General features: G+C 42.0%; 1 protein-coding gene across 2 annotated transcripts in view; it reads right to left on the bottom strand.

Moving 5' to 3' along the window:
- DMTF1 (cyclin D binding myb like transcription factor 1) overlaps window positions 1–9,741 on the bottom strand; it is a 71,503-nt gene extending 61,762 nt beyond the window's left edge. For both annotated transcript variants that reach the window (XM_004702636.2, XM_045288976.1), the window contains exon 1: window positions 9,658–9,741. The gene's annotated coding sequence lies outside the window, so the exon portion shown is untranslated. The remainder of the gene's footprint in view (window positions 1–9,657) is intronic.
- Between the last annotated feature and the right edge of the window lie 3,555 nt (window positions 9,742–13,296).

Genomic DNA, 13,296 nt, shown 5'->3' with positions numbered 1-13,296 from the left:
GTAATACGAGTGTAATGGTGACTAAAGGGTGTTTTTTCATGTCCTCTATGCTTTAACTACGAAAATATTTGATTTACAAATAAGGAATCCTACTTGGCGGAATTTCATTTATTACGGTAGGGTCTAGAACCGATTAACCGCGATAAACGAGGGGTTCACTGTATAGTGGCTTCTCAACCTAGTTCCCAAGTCACTTCATTCCCTGCTTGGAGCCAAATACCCTTCCTTATGCTTCTTCTGTGTGTGTGTGTGTGTGTGTGTGTGTGTGCGCACGCATCTTATCTATGTCCTCCCTCCACCTACCACAAACACTACTTTACATTGCCTAATCAACAAAGATAGTAACATATCACTGCAAGGATGTGACTCAAACCAGCAGCCGGTTAAGAACAAAGTCTCTAAGACAGTGGTCCTCAACCTTCCTAATGCCGCGACCCTTTAATAGTTCCTCATGTTGCTGTGACCCACAACCATACAATTAATTTCATTGTTACTTCATAACTGTAATTTTGCTGTTTTGAATCGTCATGTAAATATCTGATATGCAGGATGTATTTTCATTGTTACAAATTGAACATAAAGCATAGTGATTAATGACAAATACCTGATATGCTGGATGTATTTTCACTGTTACAAATTGAATATAAAGCAGTGATTAATCACAAAAATATGTAATTATGTTTTGTAAAATATTTATTTCTAATTACAAATAAATGAAATTTTGTCGTGAAGCATGGTATAGCATGGGTAACAGTCTTCACACTGGGTACTCACTCATTTGTAGGCGTATCTGCACATGGGCGGACCCACGTGGAAACGGATAGAGGAGCCGTGTCTTAGCCTAGCCCGGAAATATGTTTTCTGATGGTCTTAGGCGACCCTGTGAAAGAGTCGTTCAACCCCAACGGGGTCACGACCCACAGGTTCAGAACCAATGCCCTAAGATATCTGGTGTTTTGGAGGGGAAAGCTATATATGTTTCTGAGCAAGAGAGAGGGAGAACAGCTGAAATCGTTGTTGGATATATAGAAAGGCGATCACAGGGAATTAAGAAACATTGAAGGTTTTGAACTGGGAATTTTAAATTTCACTTAAAAATATAACTCATACTGCAATATAGAGTAGGTAACGGTACAAGCTGTAAAAGATGGTTGTGGTTCGGTAATAAGCAGCATTAACGCGAGGAGACTGGACAAAGGATCTATTATGAAGGCCAGGATTGGCATGGAAGAGATGACCAAGGGGAGTTACTGCACAATGATCCCTAAGCTTTGGGCTTGAATAGCTAATGTGCTTCAAGCATAATGAACACCTTCCAAGATGTCAAGATGGGAGGTAGCTATTTAAGTGGGAGAACAACTGCCCAGAACTGGAGCTACAGAACTGAGTTAGCCAACTTGTTTTTATTTTATTTTAAAAACATTTTATTAGGGGCTCATACAACTGTTATCGCAATCCATACACACATCAATTGTGTAAAGCGCATTTGTACATCATTCTCAAAACATTTTCTCTCCACTTAAACCCCCGACATTAGGTCCTCATTTTTCCCCTCCCTCCCGGCTCCCCCCTCCCTCATGAGCCCTTGATAGTTTGTAAGTGGGTATTTTGTCATATCTTGCCCTGTCCGACGTCTCTCTTCACCCACTTTTCGGTTGTCTGTCCCCCAGGGAGGAGGTCACATATAGTTCCTTGTAATCGGTTCCCTCTTTCCTACCCATTCTCCCTTTACCCTCCCTGTTTCGCCACTCACACCACTGGTCCTGTAGGGCTCATCCTCCCTGGATTCCCTGGATTTTCAGTTCCTATCTGTACCAGTGTACATCCTCTGGTCCAGCCAGACTTACAGGGTCGAATTCGAGTCATGGTAGTGGGAGCAGGGAGGGAACATTTAGGAACTAGAGGAAAGTTGTATTTCTCATCGTTGTTACATCGAACTTGTTTTTAAAGGCAAACTAATATTCCAGTTCTAGATCACTGTAACATTGGAAATCCAAGCAGATAAACAAGCAAAGGAGACTGAGAATTACCAACCAGTGACACAGGTGGGAAACGAAGAGGCATTAAAGACAACCCAAGGAGAACTATTTTCAGGGAGCCTTCAGTGAACTTTATGAAAATACTGCTGAGAGGATAAACTGATAAAAGTGACTATTCATCTCATCTGGCAATATTGAGAACACTGTATTAACCTTGTAGTTTCATTGTTGTGGGGAAAGCAGTTCTACTGAAATACACAGCATAGGAGGTAAAATTTGACAAACTGCAGACACCTCATCGGTGAGGTTTAAATCTGATGGTGGAGAGTAGCTACCCTGGGGTCAAAACAGCGATTTAGAAGAGCATATTTGCATTCTGAGACCATCACTGGAACTGAGAAATATGGTGCATAAGTCAACTTGAGAAAGCAGGGAACAAAGTTAATTTAGAGCTGCTATTCCAACTCATTTACCATGAAATTATGCCTACCAATATCTGGAACACCTCTCTGCCCTTTCATTTGGCTTAACACGAAAAACATTAGGAAGGGGGAAAAAAAAAACATTAGGAAGATCCCCATTTCTAAAATTGTGGTCCCACTTGAGGCAAATAAATACACCATTAGCTTGTTTCTCCTTTTGTAATATACTGTAATAATTCTTTACACTAACTAGAAATGAGGAATTGTCTTGAAAAATAAGTCAATTTAGTAGTAAAATGGAATTGTGGCATGTTTCCCATCCTTTGGCGACTATCAAAAGATCTAAATGTGGTGTAAAACATTTAAGAGTAAAACTTGAGAATACCAGAAAATCTTTAAGGTGGAAACTTTTCAGAGGCAAAAAATTCAAATACTTCCCCCCAAGAACAAAACAGAAAAGAAGCAAGACTCCACCCTGTCAAAGGCAGAAAAACTGTACACCAGGAAAAAAAAACCAAAAAACGGAAGTCCCATCGCATTCTGGCTCACACAGGTCTGACTATAAGTACAAGGGCTTCAAAACGTCATTGCAAAAAAGCAATGAGAAGATAATGGAAGTTCTCCACAAACTTTTTTAAGTTCTCTTTTATAGACATAAATTACAGAAATTAGCCTATTCTCCATTCCATGATTGAGGTCAAGTGTTTGTTAAATTGATTCTTTTAGATGCGTGTCCAACAAATTGAGCCTACACAATTGTTCTAATTTTCTGGACAAGTTAAAAACATTTTTTCCCTAGCCTGTTGGGGCTAATTCTGTATATTGAAACAGCTCCCAAGCATAGCACTTGTTGGGGGAGGGGGAGGGGGAGGGGGAGGATGCTATTAGTAGAGATCACGAGTATAACTGGAGTCAACAGTGGCTGCTGTCCCTAGATGTTTGGAGTTAAAAGTCCAATTTGGAAGATGAGATGAGACTACACTGTATAAAAGAGCATTCAGTAACAGATCTCTTAACAAAAGGATAGCAAATAAGCTACAGGACACACAGCACCACACAATTTTATTAAGTGAGCTAAAAATTAAGAAACCCTGGCTATGAGGCAGTTTCTGCCATTCTTTAATAAGGCAATAAGAACACATTTTGTTTTCTGATGTCTTTTTCCTGATCTGTTATAATAGTAAGAAAGATAACTATATATATTTTAGCCTTCATAATATCACCCAAGTCTTGTAAAGATCAAAGATTTATCAGTTTTCACAATTTTGAGAACATATGTACACAAGTTTAATACTTTTTTTGCACTTATTGTTATCAGAAGGACTGGTACCACAACCCACAACACCATCTTTGAATACACTTAATGCTGTCTTATGATGTGCTAAAGAGGGACTTGCTTTAGTAATAGATAATAAGGAATTTTTGAGATATATTTTAAACCTTTAATTTATTTTACTGCTTCAAACTCTTGCTAAAAAGGAAATTTTAGAGGGAAAAATAGGTAATAACAAATTCTCATATGCTGAAACGAACATGGACAAAACAGGGCTTCGGAAAACATATACAACCAATACCCTCTACAATACCGATTTTAGCCAAGAATGTGAATACTTTGTATCTCAGGATCCTTTTGGATGGTGGTCCCTGGGCCCCGAGATTTGCTCTTCTGTAGAAAGGTTTAAACATCACAGCTATAGATGAACATGGAGAATAATGAATAAACCTATCTTGTGCTCTTTAAGACACCAAAGTGGTCCGTAAAATGGACAGTATATCGCCATTAAATGGAGTTTATTGTGGGAGGTTTTCATTACTTACGATGTGAATGTTAGTTATCAACTAATGAAAACAATTTCATAATAATTAAATGGTAGCAACTTGGTAGTGTGGCTCAACTTAAGGTGATCTGATTTGGCAATTACATAGGAACGGACAACAGAAAAGTGGGTGAAGGGAAACATCGGACAGTGTAAGACATGAAAAAATGATAGTAATTTATAAATTATCAAGGGTGAGGGAGGGAGAGGGGAAAAATGAGCTGTTACCAAGACTCAACTAGAAAGAAAATTTTTTTGAGAACGATGATGGCAACAAATGTACAAATGTACTTGACACAATGGATGGATGTATGGATTGTGATGAGTTGTATGAGCACCCAATGAAATGATTTAAATAAATAATAAAAACTGAGCACAACATGAACACAATGTGAGTGATGTATACATGCTTAGAACGATGAAATGGCACATATAACTAAATATTTACCACAAGCAAAAGATCATATATAAAACGATTACAATTTATGGAAGACAGCATTGAAAGATGCTCTTTAAAGGGAAATAGTACCTGGTAGGGCATGATCAAGGGTAATATAACAAAGAGGAATTGCTGAAACCCTGGTGGGGACTGAGCATGATAGTGGGACAGGATGAAAGTCAAGGGAAATAGAGGAAAGAGCTGGGAGGCAAAGGGCATTTATAGAGGTCTGGATAAAGACATGTACATAGGCAAATATATTTATATGAGGATGGGGAAATAGACCTATGTGCCTATATTTATGGGTTTAGTATTAAAGTAGCAGAAGGACATTGGGCCTCTACTCAAGTACTCCCTCAATGCAAGAATACTTTCTTCTATGAAATTGGCATTCTATGATGCTCACCTTCCCGACACAACCGCTGAAGACAAAGTAGGTGAATAAGCAAATGTGGTGAAGAAAGCTGATGGTGCTCGGCTATCAAAAGATATAGCGTCTGGGGTCTTAAAAGCTTGAAGGTAAACAAGCGGCCATCTAGCTCAGAAGCAACAAAGCCCACATGGAAGAAGCACACCAGCCTGTGATAAAGAGGTGGCCAAGGGATCAGTTATCAGGCGTCAAAGAACAAAAAATCGTATCATTGTGTGCGTACCTCCATAAGATTGCTGAAGACAAATGGATGCATAAGCAAATGTGGTGAAGAAAGCTGATGGTGCCCAGCTATCAAAAGGTATAACGTCCGGGGTCTTAAAGGCTTGAAGGTAAACAAGCGGCCATCTAGCTCAGAAGCAACAAAGCCTACATGGAAGAAGCACACCAGCCTATGCAATCACGAGGTGTCAAAGGGATCAGGTATAAGGCATCATCAGAACAAAAAATCTTACCATAGTGAATGATGGGGGGAGTGCAGAGTGGAGACCCAAAGCCCATTGGTAGGCCACTGGTGATCCCCTTGCAGAGGGGTCTCGGGGAGGAGATGAGCCAGTCAGGGTGCAATGCAGCAACGATGAAAAATACAACTTTCCTCTAGTTCCTAAATGCTTCCTCCGCATCCCACTATCCTGATCCCAATTCTACCTTGCAAGTCTGGCTAGACCAGAGGATGTACACTGGTAGATAGGAACCTGAAACACAGGGAATCCAGGGCGGATGATCCCTTCAGGACCAGTGGTGTGAGTGGCAATACTGGGAGGGTAGAGGGAGACTGGTTTGGAAAGAGGGAACCGATGACAAGGATCTACATGTGACCTCCTCTGTGGGGGGACGACAGAAAAATGGGTGAAGGGAGATGTCGGACAGGGCAAGATATGGCAAAACAGTAATTTATAAATTATCAAGGTCTCATGAGGGATGGGGGAGCGGGGAGGGAGGGGCTAAAAATGAGGACCCGAGGCCAGGGGCTTAAGTGGAGAGCAAATGTTGAGAATGATGAGGGCAACGAATGTACACATGTGCTTTACACAATCAATGTATATATGAATTGTGCTAAGAGGTGATGAGCCCCTAATAAAATGATTTAAAAAAAGGGAAATAGCAATTATCACTAAATCCCTAACTTACATTAAAGTATAAAGTATACTTCCTCAGATACCGAAACACACAGGAGCAGTGAATACACCTGATTCTTTTGCTGCTTAAACACCTAATGGCTTTGACAACAGTGCACACAACCAAAATAAAAAACGAGGCAGCACCATACTAAACAACCATCATTTATTGGGGGCAGGAAGGGAAGGGGAGACACAGACAATAGACACACACTAAGCAAACAATAATTCTCATTCATAAAGAGCTCTACAGTGTGCGTTCTCCTGCTAATTTCTTTCTGTATTTAATCATCCAGTGGACTGTCTTTCCCATTTACTTTCATGGAATCACAGCACAAACTGGGGATGAGGAGATTCCCTTAGTTTATGGGAAAATGTTATTAAGAGATTTTCCCACAAACTTTCCCAGTGCCACCCCATCCCACCTCTACCGACCCCCTTGTGATTCACAAGAACTTACCTAACAAAAGAAAACAGAAATTATAAGAAAGCAAACATCACCACATAGATTGGACAATTGTCTAGGTACTGATCATTTCAAAGGCCTTATCCAGCTCATGGGTTGGACTTCCCTCCCACAATGTATAGGGTTGCACTGAACCTGAATCATCCAAAGTTTTGGGCATATGAAATTTTTAAAAAGGGGAACACCCCCACCCCCCAAAAAAGGGGAACCCTCCCTCAACTTTATTGTAGTTCTTAAATTATGGTAGCTTTCAACATATATAAAAGGACTCTAGGACCTCAATACTTTCAAAAACATATCCTAGCCTTTTCAGTTTAATATCTATGCACCAGGTTGTACATCCCCAAGACATTTAATATTATCTTGTTCATCCTCATAGGAGCTTAATGTAAGCCAATATATTTAATGTAGCATAATAGCAATTACGAAAAATAACAAAATGTTATTTCTTGGACATATGTTTACTAGAAATAAAAAATTAAGGTGTGTAGATATTGGGGAGATGAAGAAAATGATAAGGATTATGTAGGGAAGGTGTAGGCAAGTTTATTTTTTTGATTACAGAGTAAATTAAACATAAATAACCTTGCAAAACAAAACAAGGTGTCCTGGTGGTGTGGTAAATTAGGCTGCTAACTGCAAGGCCCACAGGTTCAAACCCACCAGCGTTCCCAGAGAATGAGAACTTCTGCTCCCATAAAATTTTTGGAACTTGGAAATTCACAGGGGCAGTTCTATCCTGTCCTACAGGGTCCCTACGAGTCTGCATCAACTAGATGGCAGTGAGTTTTAACCTTGCAAATAACATCCTCCCACCACCAACAGTCAAAGCACCTACAGGGTGTAATGAGAACTGAGATAAAAAACAAACTTTATTTTAAAAGTATATGCATATGTATGTATATTAATGAGAAACTTAACCCCTACTTTTGATGTTATTCTCTACCAATAACTATCCCCGCCCAGCCTTTCTGCTTTAGAAGTTCAATTCCTAACTTCAAACTTTTTTGGACTGCTTTGGTTCAGAGAAAAATTATATGCGTACTTACAAAGCGCTACAAGTATGAGCATAAGGCTCTAAGTATGCATGCAATGACCAGTGCTCACTGATCAAATGTAGAAGAGACAGGGAATAGCATTTTGGCCCTATCATCTAGCTCAGTGGTTCTCAATCTTCCTAATGCCGTGACCCTTGAATACAGTTCATGTGTGGTGAACCCCAACTATAAAGTTATTTTCATTGCTACTTCCTCACTGTAATGTTGCTACTGTTATCAATCAGGGGACCCCTTTGAAACGGTCGTTCAACCTCCAAAAGGGTCACAACCCACAGGTTGAGACCCACTGATCTAGCTCAATTTAAAACAAATGCAGGCAGAATATATGAAGTAGCTCAGTCCCCCAAAGCATATTTTGGGGTGAGCCTATGAAGTAAAATGGTAAAAACAAAGTGTATATATATATATATGTGTGTGTGTGTATATTCACTTTTTAATATACACATATTAGCTTTAAAAATATATATACATATATAATTAACTTTTTCGATGATAGACAAAAGCGTCCAGTATACAGGAGTTAAAATATGATGAACTAATCACAAATCATGAAATGTATTTCTTCACATATCCCTTAGCCCCACAGGATCAGAATGGTTTTGTGTTCCCCTGAATGGAAAAACAAAACGTTACTGTCAAATGGAATTTTATTCTGCTAAGTAGCACAACTTTTCTAATGTTAAGAAATCTCATTTTTCCCCTAAATCTTAACCAGATTTCTAAACCTTAATCAAGTATAAAACGAATTTTTTTAAATCTCAGTGTTACTTGTAAAGAATTTGAAGTAACTGGATAATGTGAACTTTCTAATTGAAAAAGAGAGAAGTTTTTTTTTAATCTTTTAAAAACTTTTTAACAGAGACCTTTTCTTACATTGAAGTGTACAAACTACAAATGGATACTGCCCTCCCCTAATTAAAACTGTAGAGCCAATTAATAAAGAAAAAACTCTTCAAATGGTATTTAATTTTTTTAAGGCACCGAATTTTAGCAAGTAATCACACAGAATATGCATTCTGTCACATTCCAGCTAGCAGCTGCTCCGGCTGTCTGAAAGGATACGGTACTGGGGAGGGGCTCTAGGTGTATATGTCACCGAGTCGTCATCATCTTATCTAAAGCTTCTCATAAAAACACACCGTATCATTTTCCAGCATAGAATGGCACTCGGCCACTTCTGCTCCCAAACACTTCGGGCTGGAGTAAGGAAAGGCACGCTAAGTCCCTCTCTAGAGGGCTCTAGTCTCTCAAACCAAACGTCCAATTTAAAAGACATGAAGATTAAAAAATTTTTAAAGATAAACTTCCTAACTCTACAAAACATATCTACTACTACTCTGCTCGGAACGGCATCTCCCCCGAAGCCCAAGTTAGTCACTCCTTAAAAAGATTTTAGCGGAGGATAGATAGTACGGCCAGCAACCCCGAGTCACTGAGGGCTGAGCCGTGAACCCCAAAATATGGGGGGGGGGTTGACGAGAGGCCTGCTCAAACTTCCTCAACCCCACCGCTTCTTGACCAGACCACGGAATAAAGCCCGAAAAGGAAAGAGATAGAGAGCATTCCGAGAGAGTATAAAAGACTTTGCTTACGGTCCCACAAGCCCCGGCCCAATTTTCTGTCGAAGCTCCCGGCCCACCCCACCCCCCAGGGGTCTCGGCGCCATTTAGATCCTCCAAAGCAGCCGCCATTTTCCGCCCCCGTCGGCGGCCGCTCACGGCCCAGGCCCGAGGCTCTGGCCAGAGCGTGCGGAGACAGCCGCTCCGGCGTCACGAAGGCCCAGCTCCGACCCCGCCCGCAGGGCTCAGCCAGGGCTCAGCTGCAGGGCCGGCCGGCGGGAACTGGCGGCTGACGAGGGGGCCGGGCAGGCTCCACTGGGCGGAGCGGCCCTGGCGGCGACTGGGACCTGAAGGTTCCATCGCACTTACTTCCTGTTTTGGGTCCGGGCACTTTGGAAGAACCAGGATGGAGGCTCCAAAAAATACCAGGATGGAGGAAGCAGCCACGGGCGAGAGTGGCTGCAGCTGGAGTGAGCGAGCGCGACGAGCCACCGGAAGCGGAGCCGCGGCCGCGCCCCGCCCCTAGCCCCCGCAGAACTCCCCCGCCCTCTCCCGTGGGGCGGCTTCGCGCGTCGCTTGTGCCGTCACTTCCGGCCGAATCGTCGCGCGAGAAGGTTGCGGGTTATTGGAGCGTTGGATAGCGGTCCTGTGATTTTTTTTTTTTTTTTTTTCCCCCCGCCACCGTTCTGTACGCTTTCAATTAGGGAGCGGTTTTCAGCGGCTTCTTCCTTCGGAGTGAGGAGCCAAGTCCTTCGTTGTCTGTTCGTGGTCTGGAACCTGACCACTTTGGGTGGCCCTGCTGGCAATTGAAATACCAGCGACATAGCTTCCAGCATCACAGCCACACACAAGCCACCGCAGGAAGACAAACTGACATACAAGTGGTGGCACTTAACAACAATTAGGGCATCCCGGCACTGATAGTCCTTCTCTGGATGCATCATAGGAGGGTCTCCGGTGCAACTTTGGTTACCTCGGGTTCTAGGGACAGTTTCCCACGGCTCGAAGCAAAAGGCGCCCTGTGGAAGGGCTTAGAATGGTATAAGTGAAGGAGAGAAGCATATTAGTCCCGAGTCCGTCCCTTCACACTGACCTGCCTTACCAAAAGCGCTTAAAATGAGGTGTCATCTATGTGGTTGAGTAATGTAGCTCCTGATGGAATGTGTCCTGAGTTCAGGACCGGCTATTATACAAGCAAGATGCTAGTCTTTTTTTTTAATTGAATTATTTTATTGGGGGTTTGTACAACTCTTATCAGAATCCACACATACATCCACTGTGGCAAGCATTTTTGTACATTTGTTGCCCTAATCATTCTCAAAACATTTGCTTTCTACTTGAGCCCCTGGTATTTGCTCCTCATTTTTCCTCCCTCCCCCATGAACCCTTGATAATTTATAAATTATTTTGTCATATCTTACACTGTCTGACGTTTCCCTTCACCCACTTCTCCGCTGTCCATCCCCCAGGGAGGAGGTTATATGTAGAGCCTTATAATCTGTTCCCCCTTTCTCCCTTACCTTCCCTCCACCCTCCTTGTATTGCCATTCTCACCACTGTTCCTGAAGGGATCATCCACCCTGGATTCCCTGTGTTTCAGTTCCTATCTGTACCAGTGTACATCCTCCGGTCCAGCCGGATTTGTAAGGTAGAAGTGGGATCATGATAGTGGGGGGAACTAGAGGAAAATTGTATGTTTCATCATTGCTACACTGCACCCTGACAGGCTTATCTCCTCCCCAAACCCTTCTGCACAGGGATGTCCAATTGCCCACAGATGGGCCCTGGGTCCCCACTCTGCACTCCCCTTCATTCATAATGCTATGATTTTTTTGGTCTTTGATGCCTGATACCGATCTCTTCGATGCCTTGTGATCTCACAGGCTGGTGTGCTTCTTCCATGTGGGCTTTGTTGTTTCTCAGTTAGATGACCGCTTGTTTATCTTCAAGCCATGGAAGAAGCACACCAGCTGTCCTGACAAGATCGCTGAAGACAAAGTGGGTGGATAAACAAATATGGTGAAGAAAGCTGAGAGTGCCCGGCTATCAAAAGATGCTGTGCTTAAGCAACCTGCCTCAAAGTGTTAATGTACCACAGTGCCCCTTCTTTAATAATTGGGAACTTTTAGAAAAGATGGGCCCTGCCACAAAGCAAGTTTTCAGAATCTTTGTGATGTTTTGTTTGTTTTTATTTTAATTTTTAAAGCTCCTCTTGAGAACCAAGAAGACTGCTCATCTGATATTTCTAACCTCTTTACCAAGAAGAATTTCTTATTCTCTATTGGGGCAACGAGAGTATTAAAGTTACACTCGATTAATGTTTTTGTTTATTTGTTTTTAATTCAACCCCTATCTGTAGACTGGTATTTTTACAGTGGAACTAAATCACTATCAGTTGTAAAAACTTAGGGCTATCAAGAATGAGTGAATATGTGCACCCTATGCTACCAATTAGGAGCTCTTGGTGATGTGTGGGTTGTGTGCTAGGCCACTAACCATACGGTCATCAGTTCAAACCCACCAGCCACTCCGTGGACACGAAAAATGAGGCTTTCTACTACTACCATAAAGATTTACACTCTCGGAAACTCACTGGGGCAGTTCTACTCTGTCCTGAGTTGGAACTGACTCATTGGCAGTGAGTTTGGCTTGAGTTCTGAAGTCGCTAATTAGTCACTTTATTGTTCTTTATGTTTTATCGGAATTTATTTGTTATTTAGAGGTTGAATTGGATATCCCACGATCATCTGCTAATCACTTTAGTCGTTTCTTTTTCTCTTATTCCAGCAGTTGCAGTTATGTGCAACCATGGATCCCTTTAAATAGAGTGTAGCTTGAAGATAAAATAGAATGATCTAAACTGATCAAGGAAACTGGTAAACCAAGGGACTGGATGTGAATGTAATGTAGCTAAATCCTCTATGTTCATAATTACAGGTCTGGAAAGCCGATTCCAGTGGGGGAAGACCCTCACGGTTATGAAATATAAATAAATCTTAGTACACATTCTCATGACTGGACACAGTCCCTCCAATACCCCCATATAAAGGAGCTACCATATAAGATGAGTCATTCATGCGTCTGACTATTCCCTGTGTCTGGAGGTTGTCTGTAGATGTAGTTACATAAACTGGTGTCAACTTTAGACATAAGAGGGAAGAGGTGGAGTTTAGCTTGTCAATCAGGTCCCAGTGTGATGACCTCATTTTGGAGGCACTAGGAGATAAATAGCTCTCTGGGGAGGGGACACACAAACACTCCCTGGGAGACATGCCTGTTTACAAGCCACATGGCAGATGGCAGCCAGAGCCTTGGAGCTGGAGGAGCCATGTGGAGACCCACACCAGTGCTAAGATGCTTCCACCGCCACTGGACTCACAAGACTTTCTACCCACTAATCTGTGATCTTCCTGCACTCAGCGTCATTATATGTGTTGCGTGAGTCTGAAGAGGAATTTGCAAACTGGTATCAGACACATGGGCCAATATTGGACTTAAGACCTTGATCTGGACTGGGCTGTTTTCTTAATACACAATTACTCTTTTATAATAAAGCTCTTCCTTATACATGAGTGTCTCTGGATTTGTTTCTCTAGTTAACTGACTAACACAGTAGATAAGAGCAATCAGACTCTATTGCCAACCCACCATAAATGTAGCAACCCCTGGGAAGGGGCGGGGGGGCGTGTTCAAGGTCAACTAGCACTAGGTCAAGATGCTGACACCTCATTGCTTGTTTATATGTTACCCACTTATGATATGGCCTATTAACTATGTAATATGTTAGCTGTATGGTGCATGCCTTATGAAAGATCTGTAAGCCCCTTATATATACCCGATGGAAAATTCATTCTCTGTCCTGGCATGGGATGAGGAGCTCCTGTATCCCTCTGTCTGTCAGTCGGTTTGTCTTTAATATTTTCCAAAATTGCAAAGTTGCTCCTGTGGAAACCATTCGAGTGTTGAGGATCCCCCTCACCCCAACAGGAAACATGGAAAAAATAAGCA

This window comes from Echinops telfairi, unplaced genomic scaffold (assembly GCF_000313985.2).
Source record: "Echinops telfairi isolate 266 unplaced genomic scaffold, ASM31398v2 ScPeMD7_23;HRSCAF=83, whole genome shotgun sequence".
Taxonomy (NCBI): Eukaryota; Metazoa; Chordata; class Mammalia; order Afrosoricida; family Tenrecidae; genus Echinops; species Echinops telfairi.
This window is presented reverse-complemented; position numbering and strand designations above follow the sequence as displayed.